General features: G+C 45.5%; 1 protein-coding gene across 2 annotated transcripts in view; it reads left to right on the top strand.

Annotated features, from left to right (window-relative positions):
• Positions 1-1,402: 1,402 nt before the first annotated feature.
• The window catches only part of Pdpr (pyruvate dehydrogenase phosphatase regulatory subunit), a 50,781-nt gene continuing 34,483 nt past the window's right edge, over positions 1,403-17,700 (top strand). For both annotated transcript variants that reach the window (XM_004842858.4, XM_004842857.4), the window contains exon 1: positions 1,403-1,590. The gene's annotated coding sequence lies outside the window, so the exon portion shown is untranslated. The remainder of the gene's footprint in view (positions 1,591-17,700) is intronic.

The raw sequence follows: 17,700 nt of genomic DNA, 5'->3' as shown, positions 1-17,700 counted from the left end.
AATTTACTAGTAGTTATGAGCAACTATGAAGGACAATAATTATCACTTAAATGCAGGTTTTTGCACTTAGCATTTTATTTATTTATTTTTGGTACCGGGGATTGAACTCTGGACCTTGAGCTTTCAAGGCAGGTGCTGGAACCACTGAGCTAAATCTCCGGCCTGCACTTAGCATTTTAAAGTAGAGAGCTGGTAATTTCGATCTGGGAAGGAAGTAGGGGAGATCTGTCGAGTTCCTTACTGCATTGAAACAACATATTACATATCACTTCATCTCACCCATGACATCCTGTGGACACCTAGGTTTCTCCCAAATTCATATGCCTGGAAACAGCATGAGCTAGGTGGCTTATGAAGAAAACTTGAGACTTTTTCTTTGGAAACTGCCACACCTGAGCATCAGAAGAGGTTGCTCCAGGAATGTCTCTGATGGGACAGTCTCTCATTTTATGGACAGGTAGGGTGAAAACACTGGTTAAAATATGAAAGGATTCATCTAGCACAGGACCCAGATGCCTTGAACTTTCATGGATCAGAAGAGTCGGGAGAAGAATCTGAGTCTTCTGGGTGTGGAGTGTAAGTCCGCCAGCCAGTGAGTGGCGTTGCTAAGGTCCCCAGAGTCCCTGGGCTTGTCACTAAGGGCAGAATCCCTCACTTCCCTGTGTCCTGCTGTACCCCATCACTCAGCACAGTGCCTGGGTACAGGCGGCCAGCAATAACACTCATGACTGGTGTGTGGGGTAAGACGGGCTGCATTCCAAAGAATGGGACCTGAGAGCATGGCCCACGGTGCGGTGGTGGCCTCTCCATCAGGATGGTCGGGTCCTTTCCAGGAAGGACGCACTGGGAGAAAGGCCAGGCACCGGCTGAGGTGCAGAGAATACAACTGCGTGTGTCACTGAGGTTCTGTCGTCAGATGTCAGAGGGCTGGGCTCACGTCCGTGGGAAAGGCAGCCAGCACTTATACTTGAGGTAGTGACGAGCCCTCCGAAGGAAAGACAGCTGGGCGACCTGACAGTGGGGCGATGGTGGCGGCAGGGGACTCCTCTGAGGCTCCAGTGAATGATTCCGCCTCCTCCGGAGTAGTTACAAGCCGGGAAGGAACAAGAAGTAAGGTCGGGCGGCGACTCGTAGTAGAGAGGTCTCCCACGCCACCCTCGCTGTCCCGGGGCCCACTGCTCAGCTGCGACGTCAGCTCCACTTGGAGAGACCTGCTTTGGAAGCCCCAGCTTTAAGCCGCCTCAGTCAGACTCAAACTGAGGATGAGGCTGAGGCTGACACTGAGGTGCCCCGGGGGCGGAGCCTCGCGAGCCCCAAACAAGTCCACGTGGCGGGGGCGGGGATTCGCGTGACGTCACGCGCGTGCGCACTCGCCGTACCCTTGCCGGCCGTAAAGCGCGGAAGGTCGCCGTGCTCGGGAACTTTTCTTTCCTCCTTGCTCCTCCTTCCCATGTCCTGTGAACCCTTTTCCGGTCCGCCACGACCCCCGGCGACGGTGGTGTGTGCCTCGCTCCCGCCAGGGCGCCTCTGAGCGCGGAGTGTGCGTCGCTCTCGCCAGGGTGTCTCAGAGCGGAGTCCGCGCCCGGGGAGGTAAGGAGCGAGCTGCGGGCCGTGTGGCCTCCGTGTCCGCGCGGCCTCGGCGTCCCGGATCTTGGGCGTCCCCGCCTTGCGCTCCCCTCTGTCCTCGGGGTCCCCGGTGTCCCTTGACCGTGTCGGTTCCGCCGCCTCCTCTCGGGCAGGGGCGTCCTGGCGCTAGGACTCGGTCCCGCGAGCTGTCAGGCCTCGGGGACCCGCGCCTGCCCACCGGCTGTGCCCCGGGAACCTCGCTGCTGGCCGGCTCCTGGGCCCTCAGACCCTGCAGGGGGAGTTGTTTTCCCGCCTGGGAACGTGCGGTGCACCGCGCTCTGCGGACTCTTAGACTGCGGCAGAGTCCAGGGGAAGAAGCCACCAGCAAGGCCTGGGCCGGGGGAGCGGGCTTTCTTCTTAATGTGTGACACTTTGGGACTGTTGTGCTTGCTACTTGGGTTCGGGTCAGCAGTCTTCAAGCGCATTTCGCACCTGCAGGAAAGCACGCTGTGAAGGGAACTGTGTGGGGGAGGAGAGGCGGGGAGACAGATCGAAGCGTCCTCTTCACTGTGGTAGAGATTTTATTAGTTTTTTGTTGTTGTTGTTTTCTTTTTTGGTACCGGAGATCGAACTCGGATCTTGTGCTTGTGAGGCAGGGAGCAGAACCACTGAGCTAAATCCCCGGCCCGATTCTATTCGTTTTTATAACTCTTGATCTGTTGCACTCGTTGAAAAATACAGCAGTCTGGGCCTGTTGGATCCTTGGATTTGTTAACTGAACCCAAGACCTTCACACTGATCTATATCCCCGGCCCTTGTTGTTGTTGTTGTTGTTGTTGTTGTTATTGTTATTTAGGTTTTGTTTTTGAAACAGTCTCACTATCCAGTTAGGCTGGCCTTGACCTAGGGGCAAACCTCCTGTCTCAGCCTACCGAGTGCTGGGATTACAAGCCTACACCACCACTCCTGGCAGCCCTCGTTATTTATTTTTATTTTTGGTACCAGCGAACGAACTCGGGTCCTTGCGCTTTGTGAGACAGGTGTGGCCCCCCTTATTTTTTGAGATGGGGTCCTGCTAAGTTCTGAAGTTGCCCAGGCTGAGCTGAACTTGTGATCTTCCTGCCTCGGCCTTTCAGAGTATCGGGATCATAGGTGTGTAGCCACTACGCCCAGCGAATCTGTTGCTGTAAAGCAGGACTCCCAGATGGTTCTGTTGAGGCATGCTCGGGAAATGTGTTAATTCACCTTTACTTACCTCCTCTTGTGACCAGCATCCCACCTCTAATGCTGTACCTCAGGATGTTAGTGCTTGCTGGAGTTGGTGTGAGCACAGCTGAGCAGCAGCAGCCCCAGTCCTAAGGTTGTTCAGCAGAAGTTATTTTTCTTAAAGAATATTACCGTTATTTTCAAGAATTAAAAGCATATAAAATCTTTTTCTTTTCTTTTTTGGTACCAGGGATTGAACTCGTCCTTGCGCTTGCGCAGCAGGCGGCAAAACCACTGAGCTAAATCCCCGGGCCTAAAAGCATATAAATTCTTTATAAAGAATTTACAGGGCCAGGGATTTAGCTCGGTGGCGCTGCGCCTGCCTCACAAGCACGAAGTCCTGAGTTCGATCCCCGGTACCAAAAAATATATATATAATAATTTACAGAGGCTGTTTTATTTCTTTGAGTGTGACATCTTCAATGTCTTCCTTACTGGCTTTACTTCCTTTGCAGTCAAGCTTTCTTTGATTTTGCTGTCAAACCTCCTGGAGTAGGTGGGTGGGGAGTGCCTCCCTTTCCTTCCTTGTTTATTTTAAGCTGTCTGCCTTTCTGCCAGCACCTCTTCAGTTTCTTGGAGATCATGATGAGCACAAGGTCAACAAGTTTTTTCTTGTTCCTATCACCCTGGGCTCTCTCTCTCTCTCTCTCTCTCTCTCTCTCTCTCTCTCTCAGCACTGGAGATTGAATGCAGGGCCTTCACACTGAGGGTGTCCCTCTAGTACATTTGCAGTACATAGTGTTTATATTTATCTTAGGAAGCAGGTACATGCACTTACTATATCTTGATTCTTTTTGGGGGGGGGGTACCGGGATCGAATTTGGGACCTTGCGCTTGCAAGGCAGGTGTTTGAACCACTGAGCTAAATCCCAGGCAGATCGTGATGCTTTTTATTCCCCTTCCCCTCTCCTCCCTTTCCCTTCCTCCATTTCTGGATCTCCTTCTCATTTGTGAAAGATCTATCTCCCTGTATCCTACTACCTGTTCTTTTGAACTTTATGCTTAGAGTTTCTTGTGCAAGAGAAATTATGTGATATTTAAGCTCATGTGCCTGATTTATTTCACTTAACATTGTGGTCTCAAAGTGAATCTATTTTTCTACCAATGACTCAAATTTATCTTTCTTTATGGCAGAGTAGTAGTCTATTATGTACAAATACCACATTTTCTTTATTCATCCATTGATGGACATATAGATTGCTTTAATATTTAGCTATAGCCAGGGATTTAGCTCAGTGGCGCTGTGCAAGGTCCTGAGTTCAATCCCTGCTACTGGAAAAAAAAAAGATTTAGCTATAATGAATTGTGCTGCTATAAACATGAATATGATGTCATTAACTCTTTCGGGAAGATGCCTAGAAGGGGAATAGTTGGTTGAATGGAATTTCTAGTTTTTGTTTTTTGAGGGCTCTCCATACTGATTTCCATAGTGGTTGTACCAGTTTATGTTCTCACCAGTAATGTAGAAAGGTTCCTTTTATTTGTTGCAGCCTCACCAGCACTTGTTATTGTTTGATATTTTGATGATAGTTGTTCTTTCTGAAGTAAGATAGAACCTCTTTTTATTTACTTATTTTTTTGAGTCAAGGTCTTGCTGTGTACTCAGTATGTAGCCCAGGCTGGTCTCCAAACTTGGGGCGATCCTTCTGCCTCAGCCTCCCAGGTGCTGGGATTACAGATGTGCACCACCTGTAAGTCATTAGTAAAATAAAAATATTAAAGCAGAAACTTAATCTGCTGGAAGAAAAAATAGATAAAACTCTTAAAGGCATAGCACAGGAAAGGACTTTCTGAATGGAATCCCAATTACAAAAGAAATAACATCAAGTATCAAATGGCGTTATAGCAAATTAAAAAGCTTCTGCACATGAGCTGGAGATTTAGCTCAGTGGTTTTGCCATCTGCTGTGCAAAGGCAAGGACCCGAGTTCGATCCTGGGAACCAAAAAAAAATAAAAGAAAAAGCTTCTGCACAGCACAGGAAACAGCCAAGAGAGTGAAGAAACAACCTATAGAATGAGAAAAAAAAAATTTGCTAGCTATTCCTGACAAAGGACTAATACCTAGAATATACAAAGAACTTAGAAAAATCAGACCTCAAGTGGGGGATTTAGTTCAGTGGCACCGCACCTGCCTTGCAAGTGCAAGATCCTGAGTTCAATCCCCGGTATTAAAAAAAAAAAATCAGACCTCCAAAATAAATGACCAGGTCAAAACATGGGTAACTGAAATGAATAGAAATTTCTCAGAAGTGCAAATGACCAATAAATACATGAAAAAAATGCTGAACATCTCTGGCTATTAAAGAAATGCAAATTAAAACATCATTGAAGCTGGGCATCTGAATCAGATTAGTTGTATACTAAGACAGTATGTGGCAAATCTTCTGTTCCATTGATCCACATATCTTTTTTTTTTTTTTTTTTTTTTATACCAGGGATTGAACTCAAGTCCTTGCACTTTGTGAGACAGGTTGTGACACCACTGAGCTAAATCCCTGGCCCTTGAGGTTTTTTTTTTAGGTTTCAATTTAACATTTATTGCCAGGCATGGTGGTGCGTGCCTGTAATCCCAGCTCTGGGGAGGCTGAGGCAGGAGGATTGTCACGAGTTGGAGGCCAGCCTGGACTACATAATGAGACCCTGTTTCAAAAAAACCAAAAATCAATAAATCAATAAATTTAACATTTATTGCACTCACTATTGGATACTGTTAAACCCTCAAAATACGTAGCTTACTCCGCAAAACTTTATTCTCAAGGACTGCCGCTATTAGCGGCATAAAAACAATTTCATGGTGGGCTGGGGATTTAGCTCAGTGCTTCCGCCACCTGCCTTGCAAGCGCAAGGACCCGAGTTCGATCCCCAGTACCAAAAATCCCCACAAAAAACAAAACAAAACAAAAACCAATTTCATGGAAACTAGGAGAGAACAGTAATTTGAAAAAAATGGTGATAAAGGGATTGAGTTGGATATTTTTCTTTTTGAAGTTTTATGGTCAGTTTATTAAGTTCAATGGTGATTGTTATCAGAAGAATATTCTCCTGAGAGTTATTTTTTCTTAGAAAAAAAAGAAAGGAAAATTAAAAGCCTCTCAGCACAGCCGCAGATGCTGTGTCTGTGGAGCTCTCTGGAGATGGTGCATCAGTCCTCTGAGCCACTCCCTGGGCCAGCAGGGAGTCTGGCCTTGTAGTCTGGGTCATCCTCAACATTCTCCAGCTCCAAGTCATCCAGTTCCTGGAACAAAGACTCATCTACTTCCACATTATTTCCAGCATCCTCCAAGAACTGGATATCAGATGTGTCAAGATTATGATCGGTTTCAAACAGCTGTTTGCCACTTAGTTTATTTTTTCCTGCTTGCTCTTCTTCTTTTATCCGTTTCTTTGTAATTTCCAAGAGTTCTGCATCAAACTTGGCTTTCCAACATAAGAAATTCTCAATTGTAACAGGGGTGCCGTGGAATAATTGCTTCTCTGCTTCTTTTTCTTTTAGTTTCTTTTCTTCCTGTCTTCTCGTTTTTATCTGATCTACTTTTTCATTTAATTTTTCTTGCACTGCTGTCACTAGAGTAAAGATCATAACCACACGAAGATTTTCCTCAGCCTGTAATGCTAATAATTTTTAAATGTCTGTGACATCATTATCTTCTAGGTTTTCCTGGGAAAATATTTCATAAAGAGGAGCTTCATCTGGGTATTTTTCACTATGTAAACTTGAGGGTAGTCTGGACAGTTTCATCATTTACTCCAGCCTCAGATGTCTCAGTGATGGTGAAGCTGAGTGGATTTTCTGATAATACTGTGAAGGAGTCGGGGTAGATAGACTCCAGAGCCTCCAGCTCATTTTGCTGCTTCTCACTGTAGTCTGAGTTGGATATTTTACAAAAACATAAAGTTCATAAGCTTGAAAATAAATACCCCCCCCCCAATCTGTTATTTCACCTAATGACCCCAGGTCCTTAGTTTTCAGTCTTCAGGCATCGTTTTTTTTTGTTTTTTTTTTGTATGGGGGGAGGGTCAAACTCTGGACCTTGTGCTTGTAAAGCAGGCACCAGCACCACTGAGCTAAATCCCTGGCCCTAGACGTCTTTTTAGTCCTACTTTTTTTTTTGTTTTCTGAGGCAGGGTCTTGCTGTGTAGTTCAGGCTGGCCTCAAACTCCTGATGATCCTCCTGCCTCAGCATCCCAAGTGCTGGGATTACTGGGGTGGGATACCACACCTGGCTTGTACCTCTGTATCTGTCTTTGCCACTTTATACTTGCAGCTTTCTCAATTTCCTTGTCTCTGTCTACTTAGTTCACTAGCTTCCTAGCCACTACAAGAAAACTTTTGAGGGGACATTTTAGCAAAGCTATTTCAAATACATGAAAAGTTCTTGATTTTACTTAGCAATTTATACTTAGGAAACAGATCCTTCCAAATTCTTAAATTATTTAAGTGTTATTTATATTAGTATAACATTTAATATGCAAATGTTTAATGGGGAACTGTTGGTTAATTTAAAATACATCCATAGGAAATTTTTTTTTTGGTATCGGATTGAACTCGGGTCCTTGCACTTTCGGGGCAGGCAGTGGAACCACTGAGCTAAATCCCTGGCCCTACATCCATAGGAAATTATTAAACCATTAAAATTTTGTTTTTCAAGGACTATTTAATAAGGTAGAACATATGCTTACTGAACATATAACTTTATGTTAATAGAGCTAAAACACAACCACCTGGTTTGTCTGTGTAAAAAGGACCTGCTTTACATGTGTACATGCAGTGCAACCAAAAAATGCTGTAATTACAATTCCACAACATCATAATACGAATAGATGGCAGGTGTTCTCTCCTTTTTTTTTTTAATGTAACACCCTGAGCTTTTTTTTTCTTTTTTGTATCGGGGATCGAACTCAGGACCTTGCCCTTGTGAGGCAGGCGATGGCACCACTGACCTAACTCCTCGGCCCACCCTGAGCTTTTAAATATCATTTATTCCACCTTGAAACACATCTGTTTTTAGGATTGTGTGTGTGTGTGTGTGTGTGCGCGCGCGCGCCATCTTTGCAACTCTTTTTTTTCTGCTAGGAGATGAGCTTTAATTCCTTTCTCACAGTTGTCCTGTCTTTGCTCACCTGTTTGTTGTTGCTTTAAGTAGCAATAAATGGAGGGTTGTAGTGCTAGACTGGCAGGGTCTGAATCCTGACCCTGTTCCTGACTAGGATTAGAGGATGTTGGAATAGTAACTTCACCTAAACTATACCTCATTTTCCTGAAAGAAATGGAAATAATGTTAATATCTACCTAATGGGGTTTCTGAGGATTAGATTAGTCATATACCAAGGAAGTATGTGGCATGTTGTAACCACGTATAAAAATAGTTTCCATGGAGGGGTTCAAGGGAGAACGGGAAGGGGGAAGAAATAAGAACCAAGAGAGTATGTAAAGGTGCATATCTCCAATGATGAGTATCATTATACTGTACACCTAAAATGTACCAATAATAGGATAAAAAAAAAAATTTCCCAGGTGTGGTGCCACACGCTTGTTATCAAAGCACTCTGGAGGCTGAGGCAGGAGGATCGCCGTGAGTTCAAGGCCAGCCTGAACTACAAATTGAGACCCTGTCTCAAACCCCCCCAAAATAAATAATTTTTTAAAATACTGAGTTTTTACAAACATACTTGGAGGCATTTGGGTGTCGCATCCCCTCTGTTGTCTGTTCTCAGTCATCAGCATGTTTCCTGGGTACCCGTGGCGAATGCTGGGAAACTGGGGACAAGCTGTAGCTGCTGCCCGGCTCAGAGTCCATCGTGGTGGGAGAATAACCACCATGCCTGGGTGCTGCTGCAGGCCAGGGGCCTGTCCTTCCTGCCTTGTCGGGTTTAGTGTTTGCCGCAGCCCATGAGGTAGAGGTTCCGAGCCTGTAGAGCAGTGGGAAGCCTGACATAGTGCTGCAGAAACTTGCCCGGAGTCCTCCGGCCGAGAGGCTTTCACACCTAACTGCACCCCAGCCCGGGCTTCCCGGGCGGCTGTGCTCGCCGTGTGGAGAGTTGTGCATGGGGACGAGGGCAGGCGGCATGGGCCATCACAGAGGAGCCACTCGGCCACGCTGATGTCACGTAGATGTCCAGTAGGCTGTGAGCGAGGACATTATCTGTGTCTGCAGGAGGGTGGCAGGAGCTGTGGCGATGATCGGAGGGACAGTGTGTGCTGTCCTGGGAGGAGGGACGGTGAAGCTGCGAGTCTGAGGGAGTCTGAGTGCGAGGAGCCGCGGGGCGGGCACAGAAGAGCCAAGGCCTGGATGAGAAGCAGGCTGGGAAGGAGCTTGTCTCTGTGAGGAGCTCTCACTCGGTCGAGAGTTGTGGCGGGGCCAGAAGCAGGGCTGTGAAATAAGGCTCCCGAGGCAGAAGACCTGCTCGGCCCCTGTGTGGAGACCAGGCTGTGGGGGAAAAGTGCGAGGAGGAGGAGGTCGGGCGTCCTGCCCGGAAGCCACTGCCCGAGTCTGGGAGGGATGCGGTGGCCTCAGTCCTTAGGTTTGGCAGGAGGTGGAGTGAAGTAGATGACCTGTGGGACTTAGGGTGTGGCCGCGCCAGGCTTGATGAGTGACCGGGTAGAGGAGGTGAGAAAGGGGGCATCCTGGTGACAGCTGACTTCCAGAAATGGGGGCCTCTGGGGGCCAGCGAGAGCAGGCTGGGGGGCGAGGGAGTGGCTGTGTCGGGCTGTGCTGGTCACCTGTGGGAGCAGTGGAGGTGGCCGCTCTGCACTAGAGAGCAAGTCTGACCCCCAGGATGTGGGGTGTTAGGTTGCTATCATGGGAGAACTGAAGCCATGTGGGGAGCATGGATAAGAGAGAAGTAGGCCTAGAGGGCTGGGCGCAGAGGGCAGGGGCCAGCAAGGAGGTGACCGGGAAAGTAGGTGTGGGGAGCCAAGGAGGATCCTGTGTGTGAGCAGCAGGGAACCATCTGCTTTTCATGCTGTGGAGGAGCTTGGTGTGTCAGTGTCAGGATTGTGTTCTTGGAAACCAGAAAGCCGAAATTCTTGGCAGAGCAGTGTCCGAGCTGTAGTGTCTGGGGCCAAAGCCTGGCTGCTTTGGGCACAGCAAAGAACAGATTGGGGACATGAAAACCTGAGAACTAAGCAGCCTTTTCTGTTCACTAATTTGTTGTTAAGTGAAGTGGCTGGTGCTGTCCCATCTAGGTATGCGTCCAGCCTGAAATAGTTTTTGTTTAAGAAACTTGCTGCCAGATTGTCCAGCCACTAGGTCTGAGTAAGTCAGGACTTAAGACCAGGGAGGTGGCAGACAAGTGCCATCAGGGCAGCCCACTGCTGAGGGAACTGGAATGCTGGGAAAATGCCGTCAGTATTGGTGTTGCTGAACCTTTTGTGGTGGGAATCTTAATTCCTTCCTCTATTTGAGGCTTTGCAGTACCGTATTCTGTGATTTATATATTTTTTGTCAATACTGGGGATTGGACTCAGAACCGTGCACCTGCTAGATAAGTGCTCTACTACTGATCTACACCCTAACTCTTTTAAATTTTTTTTGGGGGGGAAGGTCTTAGTTGCCTAGGCTGACCTCAAACTTGTCATCCTCTTGCCTCAGCCTTCTAAGTGGCTGGGATTACAGCATGCATCATTGGATCTGCCCTAATGTAGAATTTTTATTTTCATTTTATTTGTTTTGCATTACTGAGAATTGAACTCAAGGCCTTTCCCACTGAGGTACATCCCTGGCCCTTTAAAAAATTTTTTTTAAATTTTGAGATAGGATCTTGCTAAATGAATAAGGCTCGAACTTGTGATTTTCCTTTCTTAGCCTCCAGACTGCTGGGATTACAAGCATGGGCCATCACAGTTTGCTCGTTTGTTTTTGAGACAGGGTCTCACAAATTTCAGGCTGGCCTTGAAGCCACTATGTAGCCCAGCTCTGGCTGGTCTCAAAATCATAACAATCCTTCTGCCTCAGCAGCCTGAATGCTGGGATTACAGACATGTACCACTACTATGCCTGGCTGATCACAGGTCTTTTAGAATTTTTAAAATTAAAAATTGCTACCTGAAGAAGATTTTGTTTCATTTCTTTTGTCCTCCCCCTCTCCCTGTTTTTTGTTTGTTTTATTTTGGTACGGGGGATCGAACTCAGGTCCTTATGCTTGGGCAGCAGGCAGCAAAACCACTGAGCTAAATCCCTGGCTCTGTTTTGTTTTTTTTTTTTTGAGACAGGTTCTCACTGTGTAGCCCAGGTTGACCTCAAACTTGAAGCGATCCTCCTGCCTCAGCCTCCTGAGTGCTAGGATCACAGGTGTGTGACACCACACGTGGCTTTGTTTCATTTCTTAAATCCCCTAGGAGGGAAGTGAGGCCATTTAAATGCTGAGGACAATGGGCGATGGGCTGGGGATTTAGCTCAGTGGTGCCACGCCCACCTGGCAAGTGCCAGGTCCTGAGTTCCATCCCTGGTACAGGGTGGGGGCGGGGGATGCTGAGCAGGAACCAGCCAGAAGGCAGGGAAGGTTGCAGGGAGTGAGAGCAGTGTAGACTTATGGGCCTCAGCTGGGTACAGGAAAGGGCGGAGGCCCAGGAGCGTGCCTGTGGCCAGGGAAAGGTGCAGGTGCAGTGAGTTCACAGGAGACTCAGGCACAGGAGACTCAGGCACAGGAGACTCAGGCGTGTGCTGAGATGGGCTGTGCTCTGAGAGGAGAGCATAGGAGGTGGGTTGAGGGCCGAGTATACCATGAGCTCAGCTGAGAGTGCGTACCTGACTGTGGCTGCCACACATGGCCCTGGAGGAGCAGGGTTTTTTTTTTATTTGTTTTTCTTTAGTACTGAGTATTGAACCTAGAGCTTTTTACACTGAGTTACATTTCCAGGCTTTTTTTCTGTTTGTTATTTTGACACAGGGTCTCACTGAGTCACTAAGTGGGCCAGGCTGGGCTCAGACTTGCAGTCTTCCTGTTTCAGCTTCCCAGAATGCTGGGATTATAGGATGAGCCACCATGCCCTGCCTAGGAGTAGGAGGTGCCTAGGAGTAGTCCTTTTTTTCTGAGCATAAGTGGCTTGGTTATGATAGTTAGGATGCCAGGAGGACAGGCAGGTTAGCAGAACAGAAATGTTGCTGTGGCATCTTCCCTCATGAGAACTCTTTCCCTTGGGATAGGAGGTGGCAAGAATGTTAGTGAGACAGGTGGACACTTAAGTTGGGGAAGAGTGGGGAAGTTTGAAGGAGGTTAGGGCCATGGAGAGAGCTGGCTTTGTGTAGATGAGGTTACAGAAAGACTAGCTTTGTGAAGAAGCTTACAAGGCATGATCAAAATATTACACAGTAAATGTTTAAATGAAAAACAAATTTTTAAAACATAAAAACAAAGTTATTACAAAAAAAGATATATTGCCATTAATCTCCCTCACTTCAAAACACTGATAGCATTGTTCTTGTTCTGGAACTCCTCTTTTATAGGTATCTTTATGTGGTGTGATTAAAAAATACAGTGGGGCCAGAGATTTAGCTCAGTGGTTCCACTGCCTACCTTGCAAGTACAAGGCCCCGAGTTCGATCCCCAGTACCAAAAAAAAAAAAAAAAAAAAAAAAGTGAATGCTGCTGAGTGCCAGCCAGTGGGAGAGCAGGCTCGTAAAAATATTAGGGTGTGGCCTCATCCACTGTATTCACCCGATAGGCCACTATGCGATTTCTGGCTCTTCCTCAGAGTCAATATGACCATGAAGGGTAAACGTTTTGAACTGTTTCAGGACATCCAGGCAACCACAACAGCACAAGTGAAGACACTCAGGAAAGAGGACTTCCAGAACTGCTTCAGAAAGTGGCAAGAACAAGAGGATAAGTGTGTTTGAAGCAAGGGGCAGTATTTTGAGGGGAATTAAATGGCAATGTGTTTTTACTCTAATGTAATTTTGAAATTTAAATATTCATTGTACTATTCAGTCACATCTTGTATATCTTGAGATGAAGCCTGGAAGGGATCAGGAATCTAGGAATCTGGTAGGACCATAATTGGTCTCCATTCTCATGAGCTTCCCCTGGGCACACAGTCAGTCTGCATTGGTTCCCTTAGATGAGGTGATGGGGAGCCATTTGTGGATTTGGGCGCTGAAGTGGAGGTAGTGGCAGCTTTACTACCAGTATGCTGCCCCAGTGCCCACATGTCTGCCACTCACTGTGTCTGAGTCCTCCTCCTCCTGTATTTTGATGCTGTCCTAGTCCACCAATAGATTGGTCTTAAGTTTCCCAAAACTTGAACAGTCCTGTTTTGCTGCTAGATTTTGTGAAAACCTTTAGTAACTCATTGTATCCTGATCACATCAGACCAAGTATTGTGCATCTGGCTCCACCCTCATTTCCTGCTGCCAGCACTCATTTTAGACCCTTTGGCCTTCACTGCAGGTCTCTTACTGTCATCCTAAGCAGACATCACAGACCTGTTCTGTACTTCTACTGTGTGTGGGTTCCATCTCTCTTTGTCTCTGTCCAAATTTACCCCTCCAAGCCTTAGCTGCACCCTACTTTCTATGTGTCCCTTCCCTGATGGCTCTAGCCATCACCCTTTTCATTTTGTTACCTCTTCTGTTAATTGTCCTGTAGAAATGTGTGCTTCATTATCCTTTGTGACTCATGTGTAAATGATAAGCCTCCCATAATTAATTATCCTTTCCTGGGCCAGAGATTTAGCTCAGTGGTTCCGGTGCCTGCCTCGAAAGTGCAAGGTCCTGAGTTTGATCCCCGGTACCAAAAAAAAAAAATCCTTTCCAGGAAAAGACATGTAATACTGAAATCTCTACCATATCACCCATAGAAACGCAGAGCTTCCCACCCTTCAAATGGGCTCTGGGTTCCAACATTTCCTTCCCAAGGACCCCACTTCTTGTTTATTTCTGTTTTTCCATTTTGCTCTGTTATTCCCCCCAGAAGTGAAGCATTCTTATTGTCCCCATCTTTTTTTTTTCTTGGTACCAGGGATTGAACTCAGGACCTTGCACTTGTGAGGCAGGTGCATCACCACTGAGGTAAATCCTTGGCCCTTGGCCCCCATCTTTAAAAAAATAAACAACCGGGCCGGGGATTTAGCTCAGTGGTTCTGCCGCCTGCCTCACAAGTGCAAGGACCCGAGTTCAATCCCTGGTACCAAAAAAAAAAAAAAATTTTGACCCTTGTAAATTTGGGCCGGGGATTTAGCCCAGTGGTTCCGTCGCCTGCCTCGCAAGTGCAAGGACCCGAGTTGGATCCCTGGTACCAAAAAAACACAAACAAACAACCTTGCTTTATCACAATTTTTTTTCTCTGGCCTTTTCCCCTCCCTTCCTTTCCCCTCCTGTGTTCCCCTCCCTTCCCCTGCCCTTCCGTCCCCAGGCAGGGTCTCACTATGTAGTTCAGGCTGGCCTGGAATTCCCTACGTAGCCCAGGCTGGCCTTGAACTTGTGATCCTCCTACCTCAGCCTCCAAGTGCTGGAATTACATATGTGTAACACCATGCCAGGTTTCATTTTTCTATTCCTCTTCAGTGCAAAATGTAAAGGGATTGTCTCTACCCCCTTATTTTGTCTGCTCTTCAATTTTCTGTAGTCTGTATTTCATCCCTAACACTCTCATGAAAGTATTTTCTTATCAAGGACACCAAGGCCCTTCTGTGTTATTCCATTCTTCTGGACACATGGTCATCTTACCTGATTTTCCAGTACTGCAATTAATCCCTTCTTGAAACACTTTCATATCTTGGCTTTAGTGGCATGTCTGTTCGCCACTCTTTATCCATCTGTGGCCAGGCCCTCTATCTGGATATTCTTGCTTGCTTGTTTGTTTGTTGGTACCAGGGATCGAACTTGGGTCCTTGTGCCTGCAAGGCAGGCGGTGGAACCACTGAGCTAAATCCCCAGCCTATCTGGACATTCTTTGTGTCTACTAGAGTTCAGCCCTTGTCTCTTGTCCTTCTTTGCTCATCCCCATTAGTGCTAGAGAACCTCAGAATTCTTCTGGTTCCTTTCTGAATGCCAGGGTTTACACACTATATTTAGGTAAGGTCCCCAAACCTTTCGGCTAAGTTGTAGGTGTGTATTATATTCAACTCTGCTTGGTGTTTTGACTTGAATGTGTAGTGGGGATCCCACACTTAGCATATGTGATGTGATAGAAAATTATATTTTTTGTTATTTTTATTTTCAAGACAGGGTCTTGCTGTGTAGTTCAGGCTGGCCTTGAACTCACTAGGTAGCCCAGGCTAGCATCAAACTCTTGGCAATCCTCCTGCCTCAGCCTCCTGAGTGCTGGGATTATGGGTGTGTACCACCACCCCCAGCTAGTAAATGTTTAAATTAAAATTTATTACAGTAATCATAGCATCATTAATCTCCCTCAAAATACTCTCCCTCGTTTTTTGTTTTTGTTTTTTTGGTACTGGGGATTGAACTCCGGTCCTTGCGCCTGTGCAGCAGGTGGCGAAACCACTGAGATAAATCCCTGGCCTCTCCCTTGTTTTGGTAGAGAAAATTTAAACTACAGGTTAGTTATTAAGGTAGCTGAAGTAGAATAAGTAATGCATTCCTTTAAGATTTACCTTTCCTGTAACTCTTGTTTAAGGTGATGGCTAACTGATCCTTTGACCTGTAACCTAACTGTAGATAACATTTAACCTGGAGAAAAACAAAGTAGAAATGTTTGGGTAGTTTACAATGTAAGTGTTTTAAGTGCCATCTGTTTGTTATATGTCTGTGACTATAACCATTAACAGGAACTAGTTGTAAAAGGGAAACAAATTTTACTAAGACCACCAGGAATGAGGTAATGGCTAAAAGAAGATATAAAAGGAATGGGGAAAAAATAAGAACCAAGATGCATTATGTAAAGGTACACTTCCCAATGAGAAATGTAATTGTGTTGTGTAACTACAATATACCAATAAAAGAATTTAATTAAAAATAAAAAGGAAATGTTAAAACAAAGGATGACGTGGACTCTGACCAGACCAGTTTCTGGTGGTCCTGCCTGCTTGCGAGTAAACTTATTATTTTACCCGAATTCTGTGTCTCTGTGTATTTCTTTCTGCGATTCTGAAACAGTTTCACCACACTTATTCCACTGTCTTTCTCACTTTCTGAAGCAGTTCTGGAAGTCCTTTACTGTATATCTTTAGTTGTGTTGTCATGGGTGCCTTGATGTCCTGAAACAATTCTGGCAAGAGCCAGAAGTCACATGATATGAGACCTGGTGAACAAAGGGATGAGGATGCACCATGATGTTTTTACGAGCTTGCCTTTCTGTTGGATGGTACTCAGCAGCAGTATTCACTGTAGTTTTGATCACAGCACATAAAGACACTCATGAAAGAAGACTTCCAGGGCTGCCTTACAAAGGAGCAAGAATGATGGAACAAGCATGTTTGAAGGGGGAGTATTTTGAGAGGAGTTAATGGCAATGTGTCTTTTATTGTAACAGATTATAAAAACAATATTGTATTTCAATCACACCTTGTACCTTAGCATATAAGATTTGACTGTAGGTCTCCTTACGTTTATTTCCTCCCTCACTCTCTCTTCTGCCTCTTCCCTTCTTTCTTATTGGTAGTCTTTCATACCAGTTGGCACCATTTAGCCCAGAAACTTTGCTATCTTTGTTAGTACTTGTTCCATCGTTAATATCCTGCTGGTTGGCAAGAGAGCTTTGACATTTCTATTTCCAGAACAGTTCATTCTTCTCTGTGACTCCACTGCCATTACCTAGTCTAAGCCATCAAGCTGCCCCCTTGGATTATCCAGCAGTTTCCTAACTCTTCTCTGCTTTTCCTCTCATTTCATCATCCACTCTCTACCTCAGTGCTGGATTGGCCTGTGAGGAATGTACCAGATCATTTCATTCCTTTGCTTTAGGGATTTTTCTTTGCATTGAAAATAAAATCTCACTTCCTTAAAATGGCCTCCAAGGACTCTGTAGAATTGGTTTCTCCATCTCTCCAGCTTTTTAAAAAAATTTTTATATTATTGATACATTTTAGGTATACAGTATAATAACATTCATCATTGGAAATTTGCACCTTTACATAATCTCTCTTGGTTCTTATTTTCCCCCTTCCACTGCCCTCCCTTCAACCTCTCCATCCCTCCCGATTTACAAAGATTTTGTTTCCTTTTTTTCATTTTCTCATGTTAATTCCATTCCCTTCTTTCCTTTCCCCTACTCCTCCCATTTCCCCTTTGCCCCTTTTCTTCCTATTTCACATTACCTATTATACCTTTTAGTCCTTATTTACACTTCCAGTTTCTCACACTAGAGAAACTATTCAGTATTTACACACGTGTGTCCTATTTTATTTCACTTAAGAGTATCGCCTCAATGTGCATACATTTAGCAATAAATGTCTCTAATTTTTTGTTTTTTATGGCTGAGTAGTACTCCATTTTATAAAAAAAACCCCACATTTTCTTTATCCAGTCTCCAGTTGATGGGCAATTGGGCTGCTTCCAAGTTTTAGCTATTACAAATTGTGCTGCTATGAACATGGGTGCACATATATCCTTGTGGTATGATTTTTGTAATTCTTTTGGGAAGATCTCCAGCAGAGGAATAGCTGGGTCAAATGGGACTTCCAGTCCTAGTTCTTTGAGGTATCTCCATACTGATTTCCACAGTGGTTGCACCAGTCTACACTCCCATCAGCAGTGGAGCAGGGTTCCTCTTCCCCCACAGCCCCGCCAGCATTTGTTATTGGTTGATTTCATGATAGCAGCCATTCTTTCTGGAGTGAGGTGGAATCTCAGTGTTGTTTTCATTTGCATCTCTTGAATGACCAGTGATGTTGAACATTTTTTCATATATTTATTTGCTGCTTATACTTCTTTTTCTGAGAAATGTCTGTTCATTTCAGATGCCAATTT

Source organism: Heterocephalus glaber, unplaced genomic scaffold, assembly GCF_053883595.1.
Source record: "Heterocephalus glaber isolate CG9 unplaced genomic scaffold, H.glaber_assembly_v1.0 deba00000071, whole genome shotgun sequence".
NCBI classification, from domain to species: Eukaryota; Metazoa; Chordata; class Mammalia; order Rodentia; family Bathyergidae; genus Heterocephalus; species Heterocephalus glaber.
The sequence above is the reverse complement of the archived record's forward strand: the minus strand, read 5'-3'. Positions and strand labels throughout refer to the sequence as shown.